The sequence below is a fragment of the Mercenaria mercenaria genome, chromosome 2 (assembly GCF_021730395.1).
Source record: "Mercenaria mercenaria strain notata chromosome 2, MADL_Memer_1, whole genome shotgun sequence".
NCBI lineage: Eukaryota > Metazoa > Mollusca > Bivalvia > Venerida > Veneridae > Mercenaria > Mercenaria mercenaria.
The window spans coordinates 49,849,359-49,863,480 of NC_069362.1; positions in this window are offsets into that span (position 1 = coordinate 49,849,359).

Below are 14,122 nucleotides of genomic sequence, written 5' to 3' on the forward strand. Positions count from 1 at the left end.
CAGGTATGACTGAATTTGAACTGTGATATTGATAATACTATATAATGCTGTTTAAGCTGCTACTCGTGTTTAAGATCCAGAATTTACTTCTTTCTTATTTCTTCCTTTAACACAAGAACTTTATAAACATAACCTTAGCTAGAAATAAAAAGTAAGGCATGCGCCCATAGTTTAGTTTAAGGAATCTAAATATAACAAATAAAATGTTTTATTTCATTTATAGATGAAACACAAAATCAATGTCTTATTATAAAAAGAGCTTGATAATAACGTATGTAGTTTTGAAATTTTCAATACCATTAAATGAATATGCTTTAAAATGTATTTTCAACTAGCATAGTGTGCCTATGTAGGTTTTAACCTCATACAGTTTTTGTACTTTCAATACTACAAGTTGTATTAAACTAGAAAAAAATATTTTTCACCAAATTGAAAGATTATAAAAGTGATAGTTGTTGTAAGATTTTGACCAATGATGCATTTATATTTATCAAATTCTAAAATTGCCTGTACAACTAAGAGATGTCGTTTTCGTGTAAACTTCACATTTCTGGCATTTATTGCATCTATTCAGTGAATATCTGATAGTAATTCCATCACTTTCGCATCCATAACGCACAGAACACATTCCGAATTAAAAATATCGGTAACGTATTTGGTTTCAATGTCTAAATTCATCTTCCTTTGCCATTTCGTTTACTTAAGAATTTCATGTTAGTGAAATGCGTATGGGCATTTCTCCAGTTTCTGTAAGGGAAAATAAAAAAAATCGATTGCTGACTGTGAAATAATTCAGGCATCATTCAGTAATGTATACGGATTTTGTTATCATAAGATACGGTTTATCAAAATTTAAAATCATATCATAAATGCTGTTTGTTATGGGCCATAGTAATACTTTATTTTCAAACTTCAATAAACTTAAATATCTTTACAATGTCTTATAAAAATAAGATTTTCACATTTGTTTCACTTCCTAGTAATTTAACAAATGAAGGTAACGTATATGATTAATGCTTTGGCAACAATACATATTTGAATGCACGGACAATAAAACAGTATACATGTTTATCAATAAATGCGGTGTATTTTAACCATCGCTCAAGTTTTAAAAAGTGAAGTTAGATGATATAACAATTAATTATTGCAGTGACTGAAAAATAAGAATTACTTGTTAAACTTTACAATTATTGGCACAGTGATTTCACTATTTTCAGCACAATTATGCTTATTAGATTGATAATTATGTAATGCACTGCATTCCTGCATTCTTTATTATTAATTTTGGAAAGTCATCCATTAAGACAGTTTAAAAAATAATACCAAAAGATTCATAATAAAATGTACAAGTTACAATGTACAAGTTTAGTCAAGATTGTTGAGCATCAGAAAATAAGAAAATTTTACACTCTTATGTGGAATAAGTTTACATGTCTATACAAAGCCTCCCTGAAAATGCTACAAAATGTCAATGATGTAAAATAGGAACTAGCTTACAGAAAAATAATTAGAAAAAAAGGATTTTTTCTTTCAGCCGTTATGTGACAAGCTCGAAAGTGCTTCTGGATTACCTATTAAGTACGTTTATTCCTTTAATGAATTGCAACACTAAAACACTTAAAAATCCTCACTATTATGTAGAAGATTGGAATTACTTGCTAAATACACCATTTACTAAATTTAATGGACACAATGTGACCATGACACAATGTGACCATTCAGGCATGAATCCCTAGAACATTGTAGAAAACAGGTATTAACATTTACAAGTTGCATGAGAAGCAAACTACATGATTGCAGTGCATTTTCAGTCGATTCCTACCAACAACAAACCTGTTGAAATGCATAAAATGTATTTTTTGGAATTTGGGACTCAATGTGACCACACTTTTTCAAGAGAAAAATCACCGCCTCGAAAATCTCTGCAAGGTAAATTGAAAAACGGCAATACTCACATAGCAACATGATAAATCGTTGGAACAGGAAAGATGTTGGCTGGAACATGGTCAGTAAAATATATTCAAATATAATGAGAAATGGCAGAAAAACACAAAAAAAAACCTTCTAGTACATGGGGGCAGCCATTAAGGTGGACACAATGTGATCATAAACAAAAGTCACGTGATCACCCGCCCTGGAAGTCATTATTCACTACTTCAGCTATAGCGCTATTGGTTACGACGACGGAAAAATGTCTTTGTTGCCGCGGCGGTCCGGGGTTCGATTCCCAACGCGGTCATCTTTTTTTCTTGATTTGGAACTTTTAAAATATTTTAGAAACAAAAATTCATATTCTAATGTTCATAATATGACCAAACTTCAATTTGAAAGAAAGATTATTTTTACCCAAATCTGGAGGCATGCTGCCTTAACGGCTAGGTCTATATTTTGAGGAAAAAAAATCAATCCACACAAAATCATAGTAAAAAGAGTCGATTTGCATGAAAACTGAACAGCCTAGAAAACATGTACATTAGATCTACTCTATAAAACACAAGTTACTGATATATGCACTGGGTTCCAGAAAAAGGCTGCATAAAGAGGCCACAATTCAGGACAGTTCAGAGCATAAATGAAATTTCACATAACCAGTTTTTCAACATTTTTTTACTTTATTCCTTTACAAATGGCATTCATTTTTAGAGGGGGACAACTTTTCAGAATATTTTAAGTATCCAGTCATATGGGACAGTACAGTAAAACATATATTGGACAGGTAGATAGTTGGTAAATAAACAAAATGCTTGTGTTCATTCCAGACGGATGAGTGAATCCAGGAAGTTTCACATTATAGTCTATCCATATCATTATCAACAATGTCAATTGATAAAAACTGAAATCACCAATTTTGTGATAAGTACTGTAGAAATGTGTAGCTACACCACCAGCTTATGCAAGATCGCAGAAATTGTCAAATGTCAACTTTATGACTTTTCATACGTTTACAAATCTGTTGTCGTGTTTGGCCCACATAGTGCATGTTACACTTTTTACAAGTTATGAGATAAATGACATTTGATGATGTGCAATCTGCATTAAATTTAAGTTTGTACATTGATGAATTTGAAGAACTAACGAATTTGTCAGTTTCTACTATCCTGATACATTGTGTACACCTAGGTCGGGAACATTTGCTGGAACGGGCGCTGACAGAGGTAGAGGGCAGTGCTGAATATCTGGACTTGACAAGAAAGTCTTTAAGATTTTTACCATGCTTAATATGCTGAGCTGTGTCTATAGGAATGCAACTGTTGGACTCAGACGTTTAAGGCATTTATTTAAGCTTAAATAAATCACAGTAGATATGTATGATATGCTAATATTAGGGATGGAAGTATTATATTCAATAAAAAAGGCCGATTTCATGACTGTTCCTTTACATAAATCGCTTGTCTTGTAATGTGCAAGAAGGTGACTATGTTAAATTGTAATTACTAGTATCTAAAAAGAGAAAAAAATCGCAAAACTAGCATATTTTATCTGTTTTTGCTACAGAATTATAATTGGCATATCAAAATGTCTGTAGTAAAATAAAAAAAAATGATAACATTTTAAATAATATATACATCAACATTTTGAGACGGGCCTCCAAACAGGTTTGCTTAAATGTACTGAAAAATCGTCCCATACCAGCATTACACAAAACAAACTAACATACTTTTATCCTTTTATTGACAGTTTTGATTAACTTTGAACGGTAAATGATGTTTAGCGATATATTTTGAAAGAAGTCAGCCATATTACTCTCAATAGCGCAGGGTTTATCAAAATACAATGTTCAACTGAAAGGCGAGAATATGCCTTGCTACTCCTATCACATGCGTATATTTCTTTCAAGCATTTCTTCTCGTAACCGTTTAATCTCGAGCAATGTACTGGTAGGAATTTCTTTTTCTCTATCCTTCAAAAATTTGGCAAGATGCTTAGGATAATTTTTCTTCTCCCTGACACGTGCCTTTGAGTGACGTCCGTGCATCTTTGCAACATCTAAGGAAAATCTCGTTAGCGTGAGGTTTGTTGCAGTGCTTTTGTCGCCATTAGCAGTACTAACATTGTTTATCCCAACCGGCATATACTCATCCCGTTCCGACATGTTTTTTGATAAATGTATAAAATTCCCAAAATAAATCCTCTGTTTCAAAGCACTAGCAGCATTGATCAAACTGTTCCGCTTGCTTGTTACCGGGCGTCCATCATCTTCAATCTTAATCAGACTTGGCCTCGATCTTGCTCTTGTCATACCATTTCTCTTATCGAGCGCAGTTCTCTCTACATCTATTGGAATTTCGTCATTACAATAATTTACAGGGCACTCGTCCACATTTTTATATGTTTTCTTCATAGCATCCACTTCTTTTTCACTACTAGTATCATTTAAACTTACAGTAGCCTCGTCAGTTTCAGGTTCGTCTGAATCACTTCCATCTGCATCTGTAATTCGGTCCGGTGTATCTAATTCCAGAGGACATGGCAGTTTTGATTTTATAGGTGTAAATAGTTTTTCTTCAAAATGCGATAAGGCTTTTGGATTATTTGTTTCAAGAAAACCACCGCGGGAAACTTCTTTGGGCGATATTATTTCGCTAGTTGCACAGATTCGGCGGACGAGATTCTACATTGAGATCTTTGAGCCGACATTTCTGATCTTGGTATCATCAGAGACAGCGGAGATTCAACAGACGTCTCAGAAATTGACGACTGAATCGTGCTGATTTTCGATGAGTCGCTCCGTGAATGTTTGGTAATGATAGTCGCGGAAGTTGTTGGTTCCGCTAAATGTGTGGCTTCTGTATATTGTGATTTTTCTGTAGATTCTACACGCAATAGTTCGTTTTTTTTTTTTATTTCATCTCCATTATTTCTTTGCTCTTTCATTTTCTTTACGAATGTGTACCATTTCTCAGGAAGTCGTTCCGACTTTGGATCTGTAGCTCTCTCCGGATGTATCAGTTTTTCGCTACCAACTCGAGATCTTATCTGCAAGGAACTATCGGACCAACGCCGGTCTTTGTTAAAAGTAATCTTCCGAAATAAGTCAAACTGATTATTAAAAAGAGCATTTTCTAAAACACTTTGGCGACGGGAATCATGTCTGGAATCGATACCCGGAAGCTGCAAACACGCTGACAGTTTCCTGTCAGCCGATTTGTGATATTCGGTCTTGGATGATTGGGAAGGTTTCCGATCTAGTCTTTTAGTCCGAAGTTTTCTAAACTCTGTAAATTGGAGAGATGCCCGGCGGGTTTTCTCATATTTGCATTCAGCTTCTTGCGACATTTCCACCGATCCGTCACTGCGTCTTCTAATTTGCGGCGGTTGAAACATTCCATTTTCAAGCAAAGCAGACGATGATAAGTCAAAGTCACTCATTTTTCTTGAAAAGTCAATTTTTCCTGAAGGTTCATCCAGTAATATTACAGAAGCCTTTAATTCCTCCGTTATTTTAGTTAAATATTCGCTGAATAAAAGCAGACATTGAACTCAGTTTTTAATTTCCACGCTACAAGTAATTCACAAACTTTCTTTAAAAAACGGCGTTAAGCCCAAAACAAACAAACAAACTTTCTTTATATATCTGAACAGAAATTGCAGAAAAGAAGGATTTATATAACCGGGAGTTAAAGATTTATATAACGAGAATAACTATTGTATTTCTCAAGTATTAAAACAGTTTGTTGGACACTATTACCACTGTCCCAGACAAAAACAACAGGTTTTCTCCAAACATGATTTTGCGTTATATACATTAAGTTTTCTTTTTAATAAATAAATATCAATATGTACATTTGTGTATAGGATATCGACCGAGTCATTCTTTCTCAAAATGCCCAGCGGTTACGATTCTGACGAAATTTTATCGCAGACATTAGATCTACACAATGAACTTGAAAACATAAAGATTTACCTGACACAGAAAACATACAGGCTGGGAATACTAAATGTTACTTTTAGAAAATTACGTTTTATTCATAGAAGTTATGGCGTGATAATTATTCTCGTACTGTAGTTTATATAGATATAGGAAGTGGTAATAGTGTACATGTAAGGCCGGGAAGGTATGTTACCCAATCAAATATTACCTGAAAGGTTTTATTTATGCAGGATAATAATCGCCTGCCTACCAAAACAGTATTTCGACATCTGTAGACAATTTGAAACCTCAGAATAGTAACTCGCGTTGTCCGTGCCAGTGCTCGACTATTCGAATCGTTGTCCCAGAAGCAGGAATATTACTCTAAATGTTAAAATATCTATAGATTTTCAATCCAGTATCTGCATTAGTTTTGGAGATAGTAACTTTCATGCCAAACTTTAACCAGAAGTTTTAAGTTCAATAGTGGACATCATTTGGCCAAAATGCATGTCAGAATTATGGGACTTGAGCTATCAACTAGTTTTATAACCCCGAAAACACATGTGAAGTTTCGACTTAATATCTGCATTTTTTTGCAGATAGTAACTTGCATGCAAAACTTTAAAAGAATTTGCTAAGTCCAAAAGGGAGCATAATTTGCCCAAAATACACGTAATGGGACTTGACCTAGTGAGGTTGGTAGTTGACCTAGAAAAATAAAAAATAAGTTGCAAAGCTATATGCCTTTAAATTATAGCCATATGTACTTGCACGCAAAACTTTAACCAGGATTTTCTAAGTCCAAAAGTTGCGTAATCCAACCAAAATGCATGTCAAAGTTATGGGACTTGATGCTATCATCTACTTTCAAAACCCCGAAGACACATGTGAAGTTTCAGTTCAATATCTAGTTTTGGAGATATTATAGTAACTTGCATGCAAAACTTTAACCAGGATTTTGTAAGTCCAAAATGGGGCATAATTTGGCCAAAATACATGTCAGAGTTACGGGACATGGCCCAGTGAGGTTGGTAATTCACCTAGAAAAAGAAAAAAAGAGTTAAAAAGCTATATGCCTTTAAATGATAGCCATATGTACTTGCATGCAAAACTTTAACCAAGGTGTGACGCCGACGCCGACGCCATGGTGAGTAGAATAGCTAGACTATTATTTGAATGGTCGAGCTAAAAATTACTTTCATTTTTGTAAAGCAAATTATGAACATTTTGGTCACAAAACACCGAAAGACATTGCCAAAACTGTTTTAAAAAACCTTTTACTGTAAGCGTTCATGGATAAACTTGATATAATTTGACTATGGTTCTGAATATAACTAGAAAACTGCATAAAAGTTTGACTTGATACTTCACATATTAAAAATGTGCAGTGACAACGTATCATAAATACAGCTGACATTTTTAAAGATATATCCCTGAATGTTTACAAATTGTATGGAGCATTACTTGTGCAGTATAAGAGATGCTCATAATATAAAACACATTATGGACAAGTGAAAAGGCACAAATCGCAACCATCCCTTTGTTTACGAGCCATCATACTTACTGTTTGGCCGATTGTGAAATGAGTTCACACGTATATGTATTGGATGAGCTTTGATACCAGGATTGTTGGATTCTACTGATACTTCAAAACATAGCTCTATAGGACCACATTCGTATCAGATCGCATTTGTAACAAATGCAATGCGATCGCATATGTAACAGGTGTTACAAATGAGATCGCATATGTAACAGAAATCAAGCACATATGTAACAATTTTTGAGACGAATGTGATCGATGCCGATTTTTGATGTGACATCTGATCACATTTGTCACATGTCATTTTCGATCGGAAAAATGAACAAAAAAGTGCATTTTTACATCTGAAACATATTTATAACATGTTTTAGCTCACTTGTACGAAGTGAAAAAGTAAGCTATTGTGATCACCCTTTGTACGTCGTCCGCCGTCCGACCGTCCGTCCGTTCACATTTTTCTTGTGAATACGATAGAGACAACATTTATTATTTGATTTTGACAAAACTTACACAGAACTTATATATATCTATGATATCTCGGTTCCTTTCGAAAACCAGCCATATCACTTTAATCGTCTTTGAGATATGGCCCCTGAGATGGCAATAATTACTGCTTTTAACCTTGTGAACGCGATAGAGACCACATGTTTTGTTTATTTTAACTAAACTTGCACACAACTTATATATCTATAAGATTTTGGTTCCTTTCTAAAACAACCGTATTGCACCATTTGACTTGGAGTTATGGCCCCTGAATTGGCAAACATGATGTTTTTATTCTTGTCAACACACTGGAGACTGCATTTATTATTTGAGTTTTATTAAACCTATAAAGGATCTCACTTCCTTTTAAAACAGCCATCGCGCCATTTGTTACGGGGTTATGGCTGAAATGGCAAAATTTGCTTATTTTAGTCTTGTGAACATAATAGAGACCATATTTATTATTTAATTTTGACCAAACTTGTATATAAGTTATATATCTATAACATCTCGGTTCCTTGCGAAAACCAGCTATATCACCACCATTTGTCCTGGAAGTACTGTTTTCACCTAAAATTTTGAGCAAATGTGACTGATTTTTAGCATTGTGAACTGAATCTATACATAGTAAGCATGGTACTACCTATTAGATACATGTTACACTGTACTAAATTTATCCATCATGGTTTTGGTTGTCTGTAAGGATTTTCATTTTTAGTAAATGCATGAAATATATGAATATGTATGATTAAAGGGGAAGATGCACACCACATGCAATCCCTGTGTTCAACTTTTGTAATCGGCAAGTCGCTGGTTGTACCGCTTCAACAACATATAAAATGCACTAAAATCAAGATGTAGGCAGTCTCAGCTAACACAGAAAGTCTTGTAAAAGCTTGTTTCCGTAAAACAATCTATTGTACACGTAAGGGATATCAAGATGAAATTTTTATTCATGAGCACCCGACATTATAGAACCTGACTCTGTATGGACATCAAAGCCCTTTTCGAACCAGCAGGAAGTTGGCAGTTAGCAGTTGCAGCAGTTGTAGCAGTTAACTGCTAGAACTACCAGCAGTTACAGCAGTAAAACATTACGAAATGTCAATAATTACAAAGCTGAAAAATATCAAAGCTTTTAGTAAGAATGCAACATCTATATACAGTATGAGGTAGCATAAACCTACGGATCGCCGGAAGTTTGCACTGGAGTAGTACTTACAGTTTTGCTGCTGTTAGGTTTTAAAACCGGTAACAATATTCTTTATTCTATTGCTGTTGCAACAACAAACACTAAATTAATAGAATCCATGTTACTACTGTATTCCCAATTTTGAGGGCAAACCATATATAGCTACGTTTATTTTGGAAATAATATCTAGCATAAACACATTTTAACATATACAATGAATAAACAATACGCAGAGTATAGGGCCTACACCTGCGGGTCTAGTTCGGGTGAATTATCCACTCACCGTGTAATTGACTAGTATTGTTTGGATAATTAAAACATGGATCTGCTGTTTATTATTTCGATCGATTCTAATATGGGTTTTTTTATGTAAAGACGTAGATGGAAGAATGGGGAAGCACTATTTCACGTCTCATTTAAGGTGCCAAATCTTGTAGGTGGACACGTCACCGTGCAACGTGTAATTGTGCTAACAACGCTGAAAAAAACGTAGGAGTGCGTAAAGTGAGTTATATTATGCGTATTGTGCGTAAATTAGCTTTTAAGTGTAACAGGCCTTTCATATGAAATAATAGATTGAATGTTTATATAGCAGAACTCATTATTCGTACCTGTTAAATTATTATTATTATTATTATTATACCAGATTTATACAGCGCCCTTTTCATGATCAATTTCACGTTCAAAGGCGCTTTACATAGTTCAAATGCAACCACACAGGGCGCATAATCATCATCATCTACCAGTACAGACACAGAGCGATCTGACCAGAGGGACAGGGTGAGTCAAAGCCCCCACGACAGAGAGATCAGAAATCAGATACAGGCTTGTTGTGAATAGACAGCCTGGTTCTTTAACGTGCCCAGTGTATAGCACTGATACACGCAAGGATTGCCTGGGTTCCTGACCAGTACACCTTTAGTTGGGTGGGAAACACTGAAAAGCGTTTCTGAAAATTCCCGAGTAGCTTCCAGGGATCGAACCCCCGACCTCAGGATTGGAAGGCCAGCGTGCAAACCACTGAGCTATCCGTCCACTCAAATGTAACTTTCATATTTGAATCAAACTATCATTTATTGCTTCACCAACGGATTGTCAGTATGCCAGAGACCTAATAACAAAATGTGCACAATATATATGATAATGGCTGTTCCATTTCTTTCAGCATTCACTGATGTGGGCATGACTTTGGAGAAACAAATTAATGTTTACAGAGCAACTGTTTCTGTAGGTTGCGTATGAAAGCCATATTACACTTGTTTATCTTTTATCAGCTTTTCACAAAACGCATCCGTATACGACTCAACGCAGCTAATATAGAAATCGCATTACAAGCATGTTTTAATGTCGGGCTGCTGTGACTTTTGTGTTTGCCCCTCTCTACCACTGAAGATATATCTTTGAAACTTATGGTGTGATCTACATTTTGAGGGGTCACACTGCCGATTCGGTTCACTGGTTAGGGCAGGGTGACGGTATCAATTTGGAGAAAATTTCAGATTTACAGAGCTAATGTTACTATACGCTGCATTTGAAAAAAATATATATGATACTGGCTGTTCCATTTCTTTCAGCTTTCACAGATGAGGGCATGACTTTGGAGTAACAAATTAATATTTACAGAGCAACTGTTACTGTAGGTTGCGTATGAAAGCCATATTGTACACTTATTCATCTTTACCAGCTTTTTACAAAACGCATCCGTATACGACTCAACGCAGCTAATATACAAATCGCATTACAAGCATGTTTTAATATCGGGCTGTTGTGACTTTTGTGTTAGTCCCTCTCTACCATTGAAGATATTTCTTTGAAATTTATGGTATGATCTACATTGTGAGGGGTCACACTGCCGATTCGGTTCACTGGTTAGGGCAGGATGACGGTATCAATCTTGAAAAAAATTAATATTTACAGAGCTAATGTTACTATATGCTGTATTTGCAAAAATATATAAGATACTGGCTATTCCGTTTCTTTCAGCTTTCACAGATGAGGGCATGACTTTGGAGTAACAAATTAACATTTACAGAGCAACTGTTACTGTAGGTTGCGTATGAAAGCCATATTTTACACTTGTTCATCTTTACCAGCTTTTCACAAAACGCATCCGTATACGACTCAACGCAGCTAATATACAAATCGCATTACAAGCATGTTTTAATATCGGGCTGCTGTGACTTTTGTATTTGCCCCTCCCTACCATTGAAGATATATCTTTGAAATTTCTGGTGTGATCTACATTTTGAGGGGTCACACTGCCGATTTCTTTTCATGTTCAAGCATGACGGCTATCCATTCTGTTTTTTATATTATGAGCTTACCATTATATAGTTTTTAATTAATATATGTATGCTTCCATCTCGATTTCAAAATTTTCAATTGACTTTGATTAAAGCCTAGATTCACTACTTATAAGGTCCCACGCCCCCTCTCCGCTCCCATAAATCCATATTACAACTCCTCTATCTCTGCTTTCACGATATAACATGTATACGATAGAGCATTAGCACATCAAGGACCATACAGACATGAGATATGGTGCTGAGTGAAAATTTTTTTCTTCATTGAATTGAAGATAATATTATAATTTATTTTTGATATTAATTATGAGGTAATAACAATTGCGTCTAGTTAGGCTAATGAATAATAATTGATATATAAATATAATATGATTTATATATATCTTATATATTATATATATATGACATTTAGTGATAAAAGATACAGAAATATATTGATTATAATGTGATAAAACACAAGATAGTTGAAAACTTCTGATTTCTTTGTGTGAAACAAAATCAATATAAAATTTTGTGTTCCATTCTATGATAACCACTTTCATTTCAGAAAATAGTGCCCAACGGACTTTTATATGTTTACAGTTATTAGACAATGTTATTACATAATTTGCCAGCTTTAGATTGGAAAGTTCACATTTTTTTAATATCACAATGATTCCAGACAATTTGAAAAATAAATTGCAATTCTTTAAGTAGTCCTCTTATCATTATTATGAATTATTTTATTTTTTATTCATTTTGATCAACAATATTTTTCTTTACAAACATGCCAAAAGAACTGATCAACTTAATATGTTATCAGTCATTCAATATTTTTAAATAATCTATATTTTCCTTTCTCACTCATTGAACACTTGTAAGAGACTATCTCCTAATGAAGACCTTTTATGTGGAACATACTGTGGATGGTCAATAGCCACCACTGTGCAGGTGAAGACAAAAATCCTTTGGCCCATGCAAAATTAGCCTTTAATGCGTGCACGAGTATTGTTATAATGACGTGCAATTCATGAATATTTGATACTGTTATTCTCAACATCAACAGCATAGAGCATATTGTAAATACAACATGTTAAACAGTTTTGACAAAACTAAACTGCTATGTAGAAGTTATGTTCGGTATATAGCCACAAAATGGATATGTTCCAACAAAAAGCATGACAAAATGATCAACTGCGTAGTTATACGATACTAGCTATATGAATATAATAAAGATGTTCAATGATGGCTGGCTGTCTGGATCATCAGTTGTTGCCACTTGCTCTTACAGGAAGGCATGTTGTTTAGTTATTTCTCATATGACCCATTTAACTTCAGCGTATAAATCGATTTGGATGGGGTCCAACTGACCGTTTTAACTATTTCCCACTGAAAATCAATTTCTCAGTTGTCGAACTTCCTTCTGTTTTTTTGTATTAGAGCTTACCATATTAAGTGTTTTTTTAGAATAGGTTTGCTATACAATCTCGATTTCAAAATTTTAATTTGATCTTGCTTGCCTAGATTCACTACTATATAAGTGCCCCCCCCCCCCACCACAATCCAATATACAACTCCCATCTTATCTGCTGCTTATCAGCGATTATGTAACAGTAACTGATTAGATGGCAATTAGCACAGCAGGGACCCATACTAGACCATGAAGATGTGTGCAGTGGAGTTGAAAAAAAATAATTGTTCTTCAATGAATGTGGAATGATAATAATGTTAATTATTATTTTGATATTATATAGATGATAATAACTATTACTTTAATGTTATAATAATTTAATAATAATAATGATAATTATAAATATAATCATGATTGTTATTATTATCATTATTATTATTATTATTATTATTATATTACATTTAGGATGATAAAAGATACAGAAATAATATTGAAAATAATAATGATGATAAAACACAAGTATAGTGAAAACTTCATGAGTTCTTTGTGCTGACAAACAATATAATATAAAATTATTGTGTTCCATCTATAGATACTCGACTTTTCATTTTCAGTATGTTGCCAAACGGGACTTTTTTCATGCTTTTCAGTTTTAGACAAATGTTATTTACAGTATTCTGCCAGCTTTAGATGAGTGAAAGTCACATTTTTTGAAATATCACAATTCTCCAGACAGAATTTGAAAAAATGAAAACTTGCATATTTCTTTAAGTAACTCTCTCATTATTTCATTATTATGAATTATTTTATTTTATTATTGTGTTTGATCAACAATATTTTTCTTTACATAGAAATGCCAAAAAGAAACTGGTATATGTTATCAATTATTCATTAATTTAAAATAAATTATATTGTTTCCCTTTCTCACTAATTGATACACTTGTAAGGTAGACTGACTCTCCAATAAACAATGACCCTTGTTTATTGGAACCATACTGTGATGGTCAATAGCCCCCAACTGTGCTGGTGAAGACAAAAATCCTTTGGCCCACTGCCAAAATCTAGGCCTTTAATGCGTGCACGAGTATGTGTCATATAATGTACGTGCAATTCATGGTCAGTCTTGAGACTGTTTCTCAACAATAAACAGTCTATAGAGCATATTGTAAATACTAACATGTTAAAAAGTTATTGCAAAACTAAATCTGCCTATTTAGAAGTTATGTTCGGTATATAGCCGACAAAATGGATATCGGTCCAACAAAAAAACAATGAACAAAATGAATCAATCTGGCGTAGTTTTACGATATCTAGTCTATCTGATATATAAAAAAGATATCAGTCCAATGATGGCTTGGCT